Source organism: Aphelocoma coerulescens, chromosome 2 (assembly GCF_041296385.1).
Source record: "Aphelocoma coerulescens isolate FSJ_1873_10779 chromosome 2, UR_Acoe_1.0, whole genome shotgun sequence".
NCBI lineage: Eukaryota > Metazoa > Chordata > Aves > Passeriformes > Corvidae > Aphelocoma > Aphelocoma coerulescens.
In genome coordinates, this window is record NC_091015.1 from 155,806,738 (window position 1) to 155,822,133 (window position 15,396).

A 15,396-nucleotide genomic window follows, 5' to 3' on the forward strand; every position below is an offset into this window, starting at 1 on the left:
CATAGCTCGGTCAGGAATATCAACTGTTACTGTCTCACATTAGTGGGAAGGTCCTTTTTGGTGAGTGCTGAGGGCAGAAATGCTGCTGTTCCTGCAGGCTGCCAGCAGAGAGCAAAAGGGGCCCAGACCGAAACCCTTAGTCAGCTCTCCTCGTGCCCTGGATACACACAGCTCAAGGAGAAGGGAAAAGTGGTTCCTTATGCTCTATAGCGAACGCGGGTTTTTCTCACATATCCCAGAGAGCACGTATAGTTCAGCTACTTTGCTGCAAGTAATAGGGTTCATTTAACCCTTTCAAAAAGCTGCTGCAAAGGAGCTGTCACATGAGCTGTGACACTGTGGGGAAGCAACTGCTGTGATTTATCTACTTGAAGCTCCTGACAGCACTTGGATTTCATCCATCCTGGGGCACGACCTCTGTATGAAAGGTGACTATATGATCCCACCACCAGATCAGCCTTCAGTCTCTCAGTGAGATCATTAGAAGGGTCTGGCAGCTGGGCTCTGTGTTTGCATTAGTCTGTAGGCTGGAGCCTTAACTATTGACCCAGTCTTAAAAATGCATGAAATTGCAGTTACAGTCGATAGCCTGTCACTGTTGGCTGTGCCTGGACAGGTTCAAGAAGGGGGGTTGCATTTCTCTTTCTGCAGCAATGGCACTGTTCATCCTGTCCTGCTCAGAAACACTTCCACTTGCTCCCCTGTGAAACTTTATGGCACTTCATGTTAGTAAAGGACACTGAAGAAAGGATTTGGGCTGACAATTGCAAGCAGTATTCAAATAGCAGCCAACATGTGATGAGGGTGTTGCCAGTGCCTCAGATCTCCATTGCCAACAGTCTAAAGCTGACAAATAACACAGGTGGGACATGTCAGAGTGGGACTATAGAGTGAGGGCAATGGCTGAAAAGGGTTGGTTTTTTCCCAATTTCTCTTTTATAACAATGAGTAAGAGCAAGTCTGGTATAGATTAGTGTTTATGAACCAGACAGTAGTGAGCCTTTAGAAAAGGGATTTGGCCAGGCTCTTACAAAGTGGCTCATTAGTCTAAACTCTTCTCACATAAACTCAGAAAACAATGCAAGGTCTCTGCAGAGGTTTAGGGGCTGAGCTGCCAACACCTGCTCTCCACAGCAGGCAGGCAGAGGGGCCACCAGGCTTGCCTTGCAGAGCTGTGTGGATGGGTGAGGCATGGACCCCAGCAACAGAGTTCCAATGAAGTGACCCTGAGCAGGAACAGAGAGAAGGGGTAGTGAGAGGAAACCTCCAGCTTAGACCAGGAGTCAGAAAGTGAAGGCTTCCTCTCCAGCAGCACTTCATAACCATGAGATTATTTTAACTGGGTTCATTATGTGAATTATATTACAGTTCTTCTGACAACCCTGATATCCAAAAGGACGGAAGAGTGAATAGTTTCCAAGAATAGTTACTTCAAAGACAAACTAAAATGTGAGTTAACAAGGAAAGGAACAGCCATCTTCAGTTTTGCTGCCTTTGACAGTGAAATGTAAATCACTGTAGGCAGAATCATTCAACCTTGGGGCCAGAACCAAGGGAAGAATGTTTTTAAGGTGATTCACAACATTCAGTACATGTAAACTCACATAGATGAAAATTTAAGATGGAGATCTTGTTCTTAAGTGTTTTTAAGGAGGTATTTAGTTCCTATTTTCCTCCAGATTTTTATTATAATTCCAGTCTACTCACTCCATAGATATTTCCATCTGAAATTATTTCTAGCATCTCATACTGGTATAAAAACAGCAACTCAATTAATTGAGAATTGGAGAATGAATGAGAAAAAGACAGTGGGGTTTGCATTCATTTTCCTTTCATTTATGGGATACTCTTTTTGCATGCTGTGCAATTGTTCACATGGGAATCATGGTTTCTACTCTCGACTTGAAGTCCTCCACTATGAATTTCCATTACAATCACTCACAGTAAAATTCAAGAACAGTTTATTCCTATGAATGCCTCCACAGTGTCAATGACAGTCAGATGGTTTGAGTATCAAACAGACCTGTGAATAGTGGTAAATTTCTAACCTATTTGCAAATCCTTTCTTAAGCCATTTGGCCAGCTTTAATAGGGAAGAAATAAACATTTAAAAATTAGGCAGGCAGCTTTTGCTGGGGCTTCTGGTAATGTTTGGAAGTCTGAGAAATGGTGAGAAATGTAACTGGGGTGTACTGGTTCAGTGGTCAGAAATGTAACACCTCTCTGATCTCCTGCTTGTCTCATGCACAGACACTGTGCACAGCTGCTTTCTGGCATTGCCTCCTTTACTTTTCATTACATTTTGAGCTGAACTCTAAGGTTCATCTGAACAATATTCTTCAAGGAAACTGTAACAGCACCAAAAACTGAGGCCAGTGGGAACACAGTTACATGTGATTGAAAGTGGCACAGGGTATCGGGGCTCTGCATTCCTCTTAAAGGGTGCTCGAGCCCTTTCTCCACAGTTCTGACTTTACACCTCCCTCTTGCCACTACTTGGCATTTCTGACTCTTTTGCTGGAGTTTTCTCATGAGATTTTGAGTGAGGTCCTGAAATCAAAAAAGTTGCAGCTAGGAGCTAAAACTGTTGTTAAATATCCATTTTGTCCCAGCCGTCTCATGAGCTCATTCTGTAAAAAAAATGTTAAGGGAAGCAGTCCCTCAGACCTGTAATGTACATCTGATCAGCGAATCTCTCTAATGAAAAGTCCCTCATATCTGGATAAGACATGGTGACAGAAAACATTTAGATCACTGATAGTGGACTTTAAGCTGCAATCCAGGAAAATGTTTTCCAACAGGAAGACAATCAGCATCACATAACTCAAGAAAACTCCAGAAAACACCAGATAACTTTGGACATTTCTGGAAATCTGGTTTGCTTTGTGGTGTTGGAATCTAAGCAGAGCTATGAATTTTAAGTTATGAAGATGGTAACTGTCAACAATTATGGTTATGAAATCAGTTTTATGATGAAACAGGAAGCTGTCTGGAGTGTCTTGTAGACTGGATACACACATATATTTATATTTATATGTATTTATTCCTGCCTCAGCATGTTCTGACGGCTCTCCTACATTCATCTATCTAACCCCAGGGGGCTTACTAGGGGACCTATTGCCTTGTTCTGACTTCTTTTCTGTCACAAATAGCAGGAGAAGACTCCCCATGCTACTGCTGGAACATTCCTCACTGTGAGGCTGTGTGAACTTCTACAGTGGGGTCTTACTATAGAGGAGTCATACAGGGATGATACAGGAAATAATATACAGAAATGCAGTAAGTTGTGGAGACAGGAGTCTGCAATTTCCATTTACATGTTTTCAAGTTATTCCTTCAGTTTTACTGTAAGAAAGAGGTATGGGGCATCAGAAAAAAGCTTTATAGGAAGCCTTAAAGCTCCATTTAAGTACAAACGTGGTAGTGTGTGTGCACAGCAAGAAGTGGCTGCCCATCTGAAGAAGAACAGGTCACGTAGGAGGTCACTAACACCTTTGTCCTGTGATCCAGGTGACACTGTCTGTGCTGTAATTATGCCTCCCCTGATGGGGGAGAATTTTAGAGTTTTTGCCAGGAGTCTGAGAGACAAATGGGACCTTCAGCCTTCTCTGCTTTCAGGTAGTTGTTTATTAAGTCTTATCAGAGAAACAGGGGCACTTAACATGACTCAGACATAGCACATATCAGAGAAGGCAGGAGAATGCTGAATTATCAAGATTACACAGTCTTTTAAAGGTAAATCACCCAATGAAAACTTAAAATGAAAGATATTTTCACTTTTCCACCAATGTATAATAAATTGTCTGGTCGTGTAGACAGGAACTGCGGAATTCTTTATCCAATCATCCCAAACTACTTCTACTGCAGAATATGGAATAGTAGAAGAAGAAGGTCTGGAGAACAACAATCCTCCATTCTGAAGTTTTTTGCTTTTATCTATTTACTATATTAGCAAACCCAAATCCTCTAAATTTTTCACCCTGTGACAATCTTACATAACACTCTATCACCTACTTCACACCAGTGTAGATTCTAATTCTTCCCAGAGGGTAGGCAATTTTCTCCAAGGACGAAGGTCAAAAACAGTGTTGTCCAGGGGGGTAGAACCCTTCAAAACAGGCAGAGAAATATTCTCTGCATGCTGGGTTCCCACAGGGAAGGCAAAATAGTTGGCACAGGCTGCAGTGCATGGGAACGAATGAAGATGAAGGGGATTACCTTCCCCTATAAAGTTTTCTTGGGCTTCTAGCCCCAGTTGCAGGGCCTAATGGGCACCCTCATTTGTTTCCCATTAGCTTAGAAATGGAGGTAAAAAACGCTGCCTTCACCTGAACCACAAGATGAAAGAGCCCCCCAAGCACTGAAACAGTTACCAAATGTGTCCCGTTTCCTGAAGTAGACAAAACAGGGACAAAAAATAAGCTCAGCCTACTTATTTTTTCTAATTCTCTATCAATTTCAGTTAGCTATACCGGAGCAAGGTTATTTTTTAACATTTTCCCATTAAATTGAGATCAGTAACCCTAATGCACACAAAGACAGAAACCTGATTAGCTGAGCCAAACACACACTGAAATATTGTTTAAAGACAAAGATTAATTCCACACTGGTCTGCACACAAGGCCTAGAGAATTCTCCTGAACTAATATTTGATGTTTGTCTGCTAAATAAACTACTCAGTTTTCATTAAGATCATCATTAAGAAAAACTACAGGCAAGGAATTACAATATATATTAACAAAATCTATTATTACACTTCAGAGGGAACATTTATGAGCATAAGGAAATGATGGGGTTTTTATTATTATTTGCAGTGCTTTCTTGGTGCATGATGCATATCTGCTCTGCTCTCAGTGAATTGTAAAAAGGAGCAGGAATATGCTACTAAATATATGTTTTTTCTTTATTTCTTTTTAAGTTACAAGAGTTTTACCCTCTAAAAAGAGCTTACCTTTTTCAACTTCACAGCTTATTTTTTCTCTATATAGTATGATAAGCAGAGACAGAGTAAATATTCAATGGCTATATCTGCAGTCCAAATGAAACAGTATTGTAAAAATCTTGGATTCAAGGGATGGTAATGTACAAGGTGGGGTGCATCTTGCAATGTTTTCTCATAAAGAAAAATAATCTCTTTAAAGAAAAACTTAGTAATCTAGGAAGACATAGCTAATTGTCATTAAAGGGTATAGCGTAGTGCTCTGCTTAATCACCACTGACATTACTGATGATTTGAACAGGCTTCTCCCCAAAAATCTTCTCCCCAAAAATTTTCTACGGTTAACACAAAAGAGCCATGGTATTATTTTTCTTATGAGATAAGCAGCTGAGAGAAGTGGTGAAAGGAGATATGATACTGTTTACTACAATAAATGATCGGTATGGATTTTAAAAAGCCGAGAAGTTTAATGAGCTTTGTGGATGTAGGCACTGCTCATTTATATTTCTTAATATCTGAGAGAATATTCCTGTGATCAACACATGGATGGCATCACATCTCAGTTAGACTTAGTGCAAAACAGTGTCCTGGTCCCCGTACACAAGACACAGGTAACAGTTCTTTCCTGATGTCACAGCTGTTAGAGAAACCACACTCATTAAAGGCATGAAACACTGCGATGCTCAGGTGGAGTCAGGGCAGTGGTAGGAGTACAGAGCAGGAATTCACCCATGAGAGTATCGTATGCCATTGTCCTTGTCCGTGAAGAACTGCAAACCAACTCTCTCTCTGTGGACCAGACCAGTTGACAGGACTCCAGAAGAATCTCACGTGAGACTGGCCACGCATTTGTAAAATACAAAAGTGGTTTTCTGCTCAGATTTGTGTTTCTTTCAAGACACCTTTGTGCCTAGAACACAGAAAAGCTGAGAAAATTGCTGAGATGTTCTCCTGACAGTGGCACAATGTATGTGCTACACTCAGAATGCCAGACTGCAACGTTAGCTAAATCTGAGGTAGGGTTACAAGAGTGGAGTGGGTTTGCACATAGCCACATGGATGGCTTAGAGTGCTGGGTTTTATATTAACAGCTCATAGTAGCTCTCTTACTGCCAGAAAAATAATACAGAATATTGCAACATCACTGTGATAATGTGATATGTCTCCATAACATTTTCAAACATTATGGCACGCTGCCTTCTGGAAACAGGCAATAGGCTGTAGCCTGTGGTAGTGCTACAGCCTTTAATCTACAGTTTTGTTAAACACAAAGTCTTTAGATATTCAAGCTTGTTTCAAATTTCTGTGTAGATATGAATGTTGAATGCCGGACAAATTGTCAGAACTGTTTAGAATAACTTTGATTTTTACTTCCAGTTGGGCCCACTCTTTATCTGGGATAACAAGCAGTGGGATGCAATATAAAAAATGGCAAACCACAACTTCAAGAAACTTCTACTTCCGTTGAGTATGGACACAACACAGGAGTCTCAAAACTAGACTTTATAGTTCTTTGGCATTTGTGTGAAGAATCCTTTCCTCTAATCAGTTTCACATGCTTTTACAGAAGAGCCACAACTTAACATTTGCAGATAATTCAAAGAATTATAAGAAATACTCATTTCCTCATGTTTTGATTTTTTTTCTCTTCTAATCATTTGGGGATTTTTAGCAGATGTGATTCAGTAAGCACACAGATATCAGGCTAATGATTTGACTCTTGGTTACTGTTAGAGACAAAGACCGAGCAACAGAACATAGTAGCAGCAATGCAGAATGTTTGGGTCAATATTGTAGAAAGGACTTCTGCCTCTAGGTAAGTTCTTACACAACTATTATTGAATAAAAGTAGTTCTCTGCCACTCCCAGGGCTGGAGGAAACCTTGGAGAACAAAATCAATGTCTACATAAGAAGAGGTTGAAGGATCCATCAGCCCTGTGGTATTTTTTGACTGTGTCTGCTCTTCAAAGAGCATCAGCACTGCAAGGATCCATGCTGTGGATCTCAAATCCCGTTATCAAAACAAAGGAGTGGGCCTCATCAGTTCCATTTTAACATGACATTAAATCTCATAACACTTAGGAACTGACTGTACAGCTTATATATGTGACTGAAAGCATCACATTATTGCCATCAACTTACACACTTATACGTCTACAAGTTTTCCAGCAGCTGGAAAACCCTGCAGTTCTTCTCCCAGATTCAAATACAGTGTTTTGCCCTGTGTGACTCATGAGGGCTGTGGTCCATTTTACCAGTTAAGGAATTACAAGTCTGTACAGCAGGGCTTCAGTGGAATGAGGACATTTCTGGGGCACAGGATTTTGTCTGATCTGAAACACCACCTGGTCTCATTGAATAAATCTATTGTCCTTTTTATCAGTGTTTTAACAGTAACAAAGTGAGTGCAGAGACTGAGTTAAACCAAAACAACCAGCTCAGGCTGTGTGTTGTGCCTGAGTACCCTGGAAACAAAGAATGAAAAAAAAAAAAGTATTGTTATAATGACTTAAAATATTGCCTCTGTGAATTTATCCAAAAAGAGACATGCATATAAAAAATGTGGGAACATGTTGTTTATATAAGCTTGGATAAATATAAAACAAAGATCTAGCTATAGTCTTGTGGCAGTATTTTCTTTTCTTTTAGAATGAAAGGGATGGATATACATTCAGGAGTCATTTCAACATTAATAAAGATTTTTTTCTTTACCTCCATCATACTTTCATCTCTTCTTTCCAACTACATATTAGGGTGTCTGTTGAGAGGTCCCATATTTATGGTTTGGATCCTGCAACAGGCCACTTTTTTTCCCATCTCATTCATGACCTTTCCCAGCCATCTGGTTAGTAATGGGTTTACAAGTAATTTCATATTTTCTGAGACTGCCTCCAGCCAAATCAATGTAGAAATAATAGTAACCATTTGGGATAAACCATATAATGTCAAATTCACCCAATATGAATGATAAAAGACAGAATATGGAAAGCTATTTCCTATAATTTTATGGCTTTTTTTTTTTTTTTTTTAATATTTAAATAACCTATCCTTTCAGAGGTCCACTTTTCTAATTTATTTGGAATAAATTAATATTATTTCCTCATGCAAAATGAGGACAAAATTATTTATTATCTAAGTCATCATAGATATGCAAGACAGGTATAGAATATTCCATGGCACTGTTTTTGTCTGCAAACTATTATCAGAAGATTCCTGTGGACTGATCATATAATTAGTTTTCTTTCAATATGAAAGTATTTTCCCAGGTTGTGGCCACATCAATAGTGGTGAAGGGAATGTTTCTGTCTCTGTGTTTCATTCTTAAACTAAGAGATATATTGCCACACCTTGATCCTTCTGAGTGCCTCATAACGTGATGCTGTAGGAACTGGCGGCTGGTACGAAACTGGCCTTTGCTGTGGCAGTCACACCTTCTAATGGAATTGTTAGTTTTGCAATCATTCTGTAACGGGGAGCTTTCAGGTTCAGTATTTTCAGTCACTGTGTGAGGCAGACCTCCAAGGGACATGAGGGCATTCCTCACCCTCTTGTGGAGATGCTGGTGGCTAACTCTGCCTCACAGAAATTCTTCAGCTATTGCACTTTCTGTAGCTATGTACTCACAGCAGACATATTCAAATAGTATCAAATAGCAAAAGGTTAGGTAATAAATATGTACCTATTTGCATCAGTGTGGAAGGAATACAACAATAGCCCTTCTTTCCTTAAAAGAAAGGGCAAAATTCTCTTCTAGTCTTGAAAGAAAAGGTATTTCTAGAAATATCTAATGGCTAGAGAGGGAGGCATTTCTCTCTTCAGCTCATGAAAGAAAGATTTAAATCATGTCCTCTCTTGTGCTGGTTCCTAATGAGAAGCTTAGGTTACTCGCTTTGGGGCAAACATCTTTAAACCTCCTTTTCATCAACCAACTCTCTTCATGAACTGGATAGCCACAAACTCTGTCAGTCACAAGTTGTCACATGTGGCATTGCAAGAGGAACCCTGTGACATTTCCATTCTTTCTGACAGTCTTTCCTCCTTCTGGGTTTTAGAGAGTCTCAGCATCTATTTAAAAATGTAGATGAAAACCCATTGGCCTTTTGTGTTCAGAACTCTAGCTACCACCTGGGAAGTGTGAAACTACTCTGTTGTACTATCTTGATTTTCTTCAGACTTGTGATTTTTTATGTGTGCCGTTGGAAAGAGAAGAGTAAATTTTACAGCTGAGTTGAGGAAGGACTCTGTCCAGCAGACAAGTGTTTGTAGAAATGAGCAAAGAGCTTAAGCAAAGGAAGAGAAAAAGAGGCTTTATTTTGGAGTTGGTGGCTGTTCCTCACAGCAGCATACAAAGCCAAATGGAGACACTCCTGTGCAGTTCAAATTTTTGGACCTGGGCAAACAATGCATTGAATATTTTTAAGAAAAAAATCGTGTATGTCAAAAGGGACTAGTGAGTTTTGACACTGGTAATGCTATGGCATCACAAGGTTACTCACCTCCAACAGGAAGGTAACTCAGAGCTTTCTGAGCAAGGTAATTTAAAGCTTCACCCAGATCTGCAGCCATTTCTCTTCATGCTATGCAGTTTTAAGGATGTTAACCACTATTTTTTGTTGCAAGTGTTCCCTACTACCTTGTATGTTCTTCTGAAGGTGCTTCCCACTCTCAGATGCATGGTCAAAGAGTGTGTGCAGTTTCCATCAATCTGCATGGCAGGTACATTGCTTTTTGTGGTATGTCCCAAAGGAAACAACTCCAAATATCATTCTAAGAGAAAGCAGCACAATATTATAGACCACATTGGTTTTCTGCTTGTATTCCTGGTGTGCCTGAGAGACCCTAGACTAATACTGTCAAGTCTGTGAAATGTAACTATTGGTATAAACTTGTTTGTTGCTGGCATACTTTCACTACACATGAGTAATCATCTTCACTGGAAAACACTTAGAAATTACTGAAAGTCCCAGATACAGAATAATGCCCTGGTCACTTCCCCAAGCAAGATAATTTCAATTGACCTCTGCAGGGCTGCAATCTTGAGTAGGATTTGGGGTTTTACTTTAAACTGAATACTTTAAGAGCTGAAATATGCTTTCCCTGCTCTGTTCTGGAGGGCAAACAGGACCTCTGAGTGCTACCGTGTCAAAACTTACTCAGCGCCCCACTGCTCAGTCAAGCATCTCCATGTATGTGGAGGCTGCATCACCTCTCCCCCTTACCCCAGACAAAGTCTATCTCTGCTCGATCCTGGTGCTCTGTACCCGGATGTTGCATTCATTGCTGGACAGCAGGTGATTCCTTACAAACAGAAGGCAGTTTAGAAAAAGACATTTAAGAACAATTACAGTTTTAAAGTGAATTATTTTCTTTAACAGCTAAGAGTTAAGTATTTTCAGGTTGTCCAAAATCAAAAAGCGGGAGCATGACAATGGTCTACAGATATTTGGAAAATGCAAATTCTCAAAGGGAAAATTATTACCTGGGTACTGAAATTGTGGATCTGAATATGAAATGAAAACTGTAGAGCTTAGGGCCAGGAAAATAATCATCTGAATGGATCAGACTCCCAAGGGAAAGTGTTAAAGACACCATTTGTGGAAATGAAATGTTTAAAAACATTGTTGGGCTGCTTCCTATTTCTGTACACAAGGGAACAATTTTTCACAGATAAGGACACAGACAACATGACCTGATAGACCCTTTCTACCACTAGACTACAGGACTGAAATCCAGGACCTATATCCTGAACTATTGAAAACAGGACTGAGGACAACAGTGTTATGCTGATTTCTATCACTTGAAGATCTGGCCTTACCTCAATTTTTTAAAGAATAGGACTGGGAAACTAACTTCCTACATCAATAAACCTGAGTGTGATAAGTGTTGCACGCAAGGAAATATCACATATACTGAATCTGTTCTGCAAAAACATTTTTCTGTTTGGAGGTACCACAACAGTGCCAAAGAAAATCAAGCCTAATCAGACTTGTTGGTGTTTAAAGATTTATAGTTCATTCTTAGCCAAAAGCTGTGGTAATTAGCACCACACCAGGGCCTGGACACAATCCAGTTCTTTAAGGCATAACTAGTAAAGTGCCACATGGAGTGGTTTTGCTGAGGTCACATATGGGACATTGTTTTCTACTTGAAGAAAGCAAGTCTCTGTCATTCCTTCTGCCTTTCATGGAGACTATTTGATCTGCCACCAAATAGGAAACTGAGACTGAAATAGCCAACAGCACAGAGACTGCACTGAGGGCAGCAGGCAACCCACCAGCCAAACCTCTCTGCTACAAGGAGCAACCAAGGCTGATAGAAGCTGCATAAGTGCAAGAAAATTAATCCCGAAGCAGGCAAGAGAATGACTGACATGATTTATGTCATTTTATTAAAACAGACTTTTGTTCAGGCCTCAAGAAGTTGACTTGGCTGGAAACCAGGTTTTCCTGGCCTTGGTACAACTCCCAAATGATACTACTGCAAAAGGTGATGAACACATGATCTTCCATGAAAGGCCCTGAAAGTTACAAATAAGAAATTAAAAAGCATTAAAGAGAAGCTTAATATAGCCATACAATGAAATCCAGTAAGCCAAATGTCAGCTGAAATTGTAGGTTTTGAGTTTGTGCCAAAAGCCATCTCTACCCTCCTTCCTCTAAAGGTATCCCTCACCGGTGGCTTGAATGTATTTTTGAGCCCATGGTGGGGCTGTAGATTCCACACATGCTTTCTTGACTGAGTCAGTCTTCATGTAACTTACACATCCATAGGTCAGGTAGAAAGTGAGATGCATCACTCTGTTGCCTGCAGCCAGTGTGAAACATGAGTCAAGGCAGTTTTTGATATCTGAAGTCCAGTACTTTGTGCTGCAATGTAATGTAAGACTAAACAGAAAACCAATAGTGACCATCTTACTGCAATTCTTGAAGCTGATTCCTCACTCCTGTAGTTCCTGTACAAAATGTGGGATGGGAAGCTCTGCTGTCCTGTGGTGGTGGGAGGTATCCAATCAACACTCACCCCTTCCCGGGCTAGGAGAGAAAATACTGTGAGCCAGGCAATCAGGGCACAAATTTACCAAGGACCATGATGCATGGCAGCACATCACCTTTATCAGTAAACTGCCTGGCTGAGCAGGAAGACACAAATTCCAAGGCTATATTTCCATCAGCTGTAGATATTTCATTTACTGACATTTTTCATGAGGCACAACAGATAATATGCATAAAGAGCTTGATGTTCCAGTCTTCTGAAAATTATTAAGGGTTTTGCAGCTCTGGCCATATGATCAACTTCTTTCTGTGTAGCACTTTGGAAGTGACTCTACTGTTACAGTTCCTGTACTTGTCAAAGCAGGATTTACCATATTAATTTTCCTTTATCATGCAATATAGCTATAGGGGAACTTATTTTACACAAGGTGATGCCAAGCTATTTTCTAGGAAGAGATATTTGAAATTCTTTGAAAAAACATGAAATAAAGGAAAAATATTTTTTAAAACAGAGGGAAGAAAGCTTGATTTCTGGCCTCTTTTTCAGTTTAAATTTGGGGGGGGGGGCGAAGTGCAAGAGACAAGAAAAAGAACATTATCTCCAAGAACTTATCTGCATAGGACAATTATGAGAAGTCTGTGCCATGTACGTAGGATTATCTCGTACAGTTATGTGGGGATTCTCTGAGGATCAGAAGCTGGGAGCCTCCCAATGTGCAATACAAAAGCAGTTCCGGTGGTTTGGAACGATTTCTACTTCACTGGGTCATTAAAGGATAGACACTATGATTGCATAAAAAAGTTTTGCATGACTCTGCTGCCTTTCTGTGGTTTCCTGGCAGCACTGAGTGGCTATGATCTGTAAGCAGAGAGGAAGGCTCCCACAGAATCCAGAGCAGTCTTCTAGGGAGGGAAGGGAAAATCCCCTCCTTGATCCATCACTTTCTTACACACAGTTTTTTTGTGACAGCAGCAAACGATGACTCCTACATGAGCCAGCATGACAAGAATTTCGTGTGTAAAAGGTTCATTTCATAGTTATGTATTTAGCCAATGACTACCTAGGGTAGCCTGCAGAATACAAACTAAATCCTATACAGTAGAGCAAATATTAAACTGTTCTCCTAACTACTGCTTTTAAATCAGTCAACCCAAACGCATAAAATTTAGCCTACTATATTTCACACGTTAATGAGTTGACAGCAGTTTGTTCATATTACTTATGGCTAGGGCTGGAGACTCATGAAGTTTCTTTAGCTCTTGAATAGCACATTCCAAGGATATACTGCTCAGCCTCTGTCTTCCCCCCACATTTGTGAAAGTAGCATCACTTACCTACTCTCTAAAAGCAGGTTTTGAAGGTGCTTTAGTATCTACAAAACGCTTTGAAAATAAATAAAGCACTGGATTTGTGCTTTTTTCTCCCCAGAAGGACAAGGATTTACCTCACCAGTTTCAGCAAACTAGAGACTGTTTAAACAAATAGAAGTAATTTCAAAAGTTGACTGTTACTTTCTAATAAGAGTTGACAGGATCCTCCTGAAACTGAGGAGTTTCCAGAGTTTGCAAACCTCATCCTGAAACCATTCCAGCTTGGAAAGACAGATTGGCCTGTTCAAGAGAGAGTCTGAATTGCAGTCCTCCTTCTTCCTTCACCAACCCATGCAGCTCGACACTGAGCTATGGCATGCACAGTGTAGTTATCAGACGTGGATTTTGGATAATGGAGGAATGACACAACTTTTGGGGCTGAAGAGGGTTACTCCACTCTCATCTGTTTGCAGCACTTTCTGGGAATGGGAGAGGGAAAAGCAGCTGCTGCCTGAGTGCCCTCTTTTCCTGGTAATTGCCAACTGCTGCTATAAAGCAAAGGTGCCTCACACCTGCACAGACCAGGAAAATCCCATGTATTTATTGCTGCTGTCCCTGAAAATCGCCTAGCCCCTCATGTGGCAGGAGAGAAGTCAAACAAGGAATATTTTTTATTCTAAATAACAGATGAGCTCTTTAGGAGGTTGAAAACTTCAGACTGTACTTCAGACTTTACAGGAGGTCACAGCAGTGGAAGCCCACATGGGTTGCTGTCTATCTGCGCAGTGTTTGACACTGGCACAGGGTCTGGTGACTGCAGACCATGAGGTTAAAACTTCAATATACTCTTTTTTCAGAACAGAGAAGTAACTTGAGCTTCAGCCTGTTGAAACCAGCCCAGAAAGAGGTCGCACTGTCCACTCTGGTGTGGGATACTGTGTCTTTGTCTCAGTGAAGTTGAGACATGGCTCATACTGTATACAGCACATGATACAGTAGGCTTACCACAGAAACTTTTGAAAAATTTGGTTTCATTGTGTTTCATGAACCAATCTGTTACAACAGGCTGCTACACCAATTTTCCTTGAAACAATATATATGTGGGGCTGAATTCAGAAGGTATATTCCTGAGAAGCTCCATCAGTGACATTTTCACATAAACCCAGGGTCATCTGGGGAAGCAAAAAGCTCTATGAATGAAATTCTTTTCAAACTATCAAGACTCACTGTGGAAGCAAAAGAAAAAAAAGCTGCATGAAACATGCTCCTAATTTGGGAGGGTAAAAAAGGAGAGATCTACTTATTGGCCATTTCTAGTAAGGGAGCAAAATATATTTGGAGAGGAAGATCATTATTACTCTTTCTCTGCTGCTTTTCTTTTTTATTTCTCAGTCCCTCTCATATCTAGGAAGCCTTCTTACCTTCATGTGTAGTATAACTTTTATGCCTCAGTGTCAGGTTCAAAGACAACATCTCTCTTCAACCTTGGTATCAAATCTCTTCTTGAAGCTAATATATAACATTGGAGCTATTAAAACTGATATTAATTTAACAAGTAACATTCTTCAGCTGCCCTATATGTCTACCCACCTGTCCTAACACAAAATAAATGTGTTAGCTTAAACCAGCACATTTTAGCTTATGTCTAGGTGAGCTAAGAACACATGTGCAGCCAGTTATGGTGGCTTGGCTGCCTTGCCAAATTAGCACATTAAATTGCAGCTGATTGCATCCCCATCCTATAAACTGAAAACTAATTTCTTAAATCAGAGTTGCTCCAGAAAAATGTCCTATTTCTTTCAAATCACATAGAAATAGTGGTTTAGTACCAGTGCTTTACCCACAGAAACAGGTGCAGACTGAGTGGAAGTTTGTTTTTGAGACTCATACATGTATATTGTCATACATGAAATCCCTATTTGTGCTTGGTCTTTGCATATTAAGTGCTTTAATTAATTAATTTTGAGTTAAATATTTTTAAATTGAATGTTAAAATTAACCCATCAGCTCAGGTACCAAAAAAACCCCAAGTTTCATTAATCACTTGTACACCATAAGAGTTATCTTTCCTGTGTTTACTGTATACTTTTTCAAGTGTTTTAAGATGCTGGATGTATTTTAGTACTTTTTTTAGGTGTTTTTACTTGTACTTT

General features: G+C 40.0%; 1 long non-coding RNA gene across 1 annotated transcript; it reads right to left on the reverse strand.

Moving 5' to 3' along the window:
• Positions 1-11,324: 11,324 nt before the first annotated feature.
• Positions 11,325-14,919, reverse strand: LOC138106005 (uncharacterized). Its single transcript, XR_011148861.1, has 3 exons — positions 14,834-14,919; positions 14,665-14,752; positions 11,325-11,971 (listed from the first exon to the last, which is right to left on the reverse strand). It is a non-coding gene; the product is annotated as an uncharacterized lncRNA (long non-coding RNA).
• Positions 14,920-15,396: the final 477 nt, after the last annotated feature.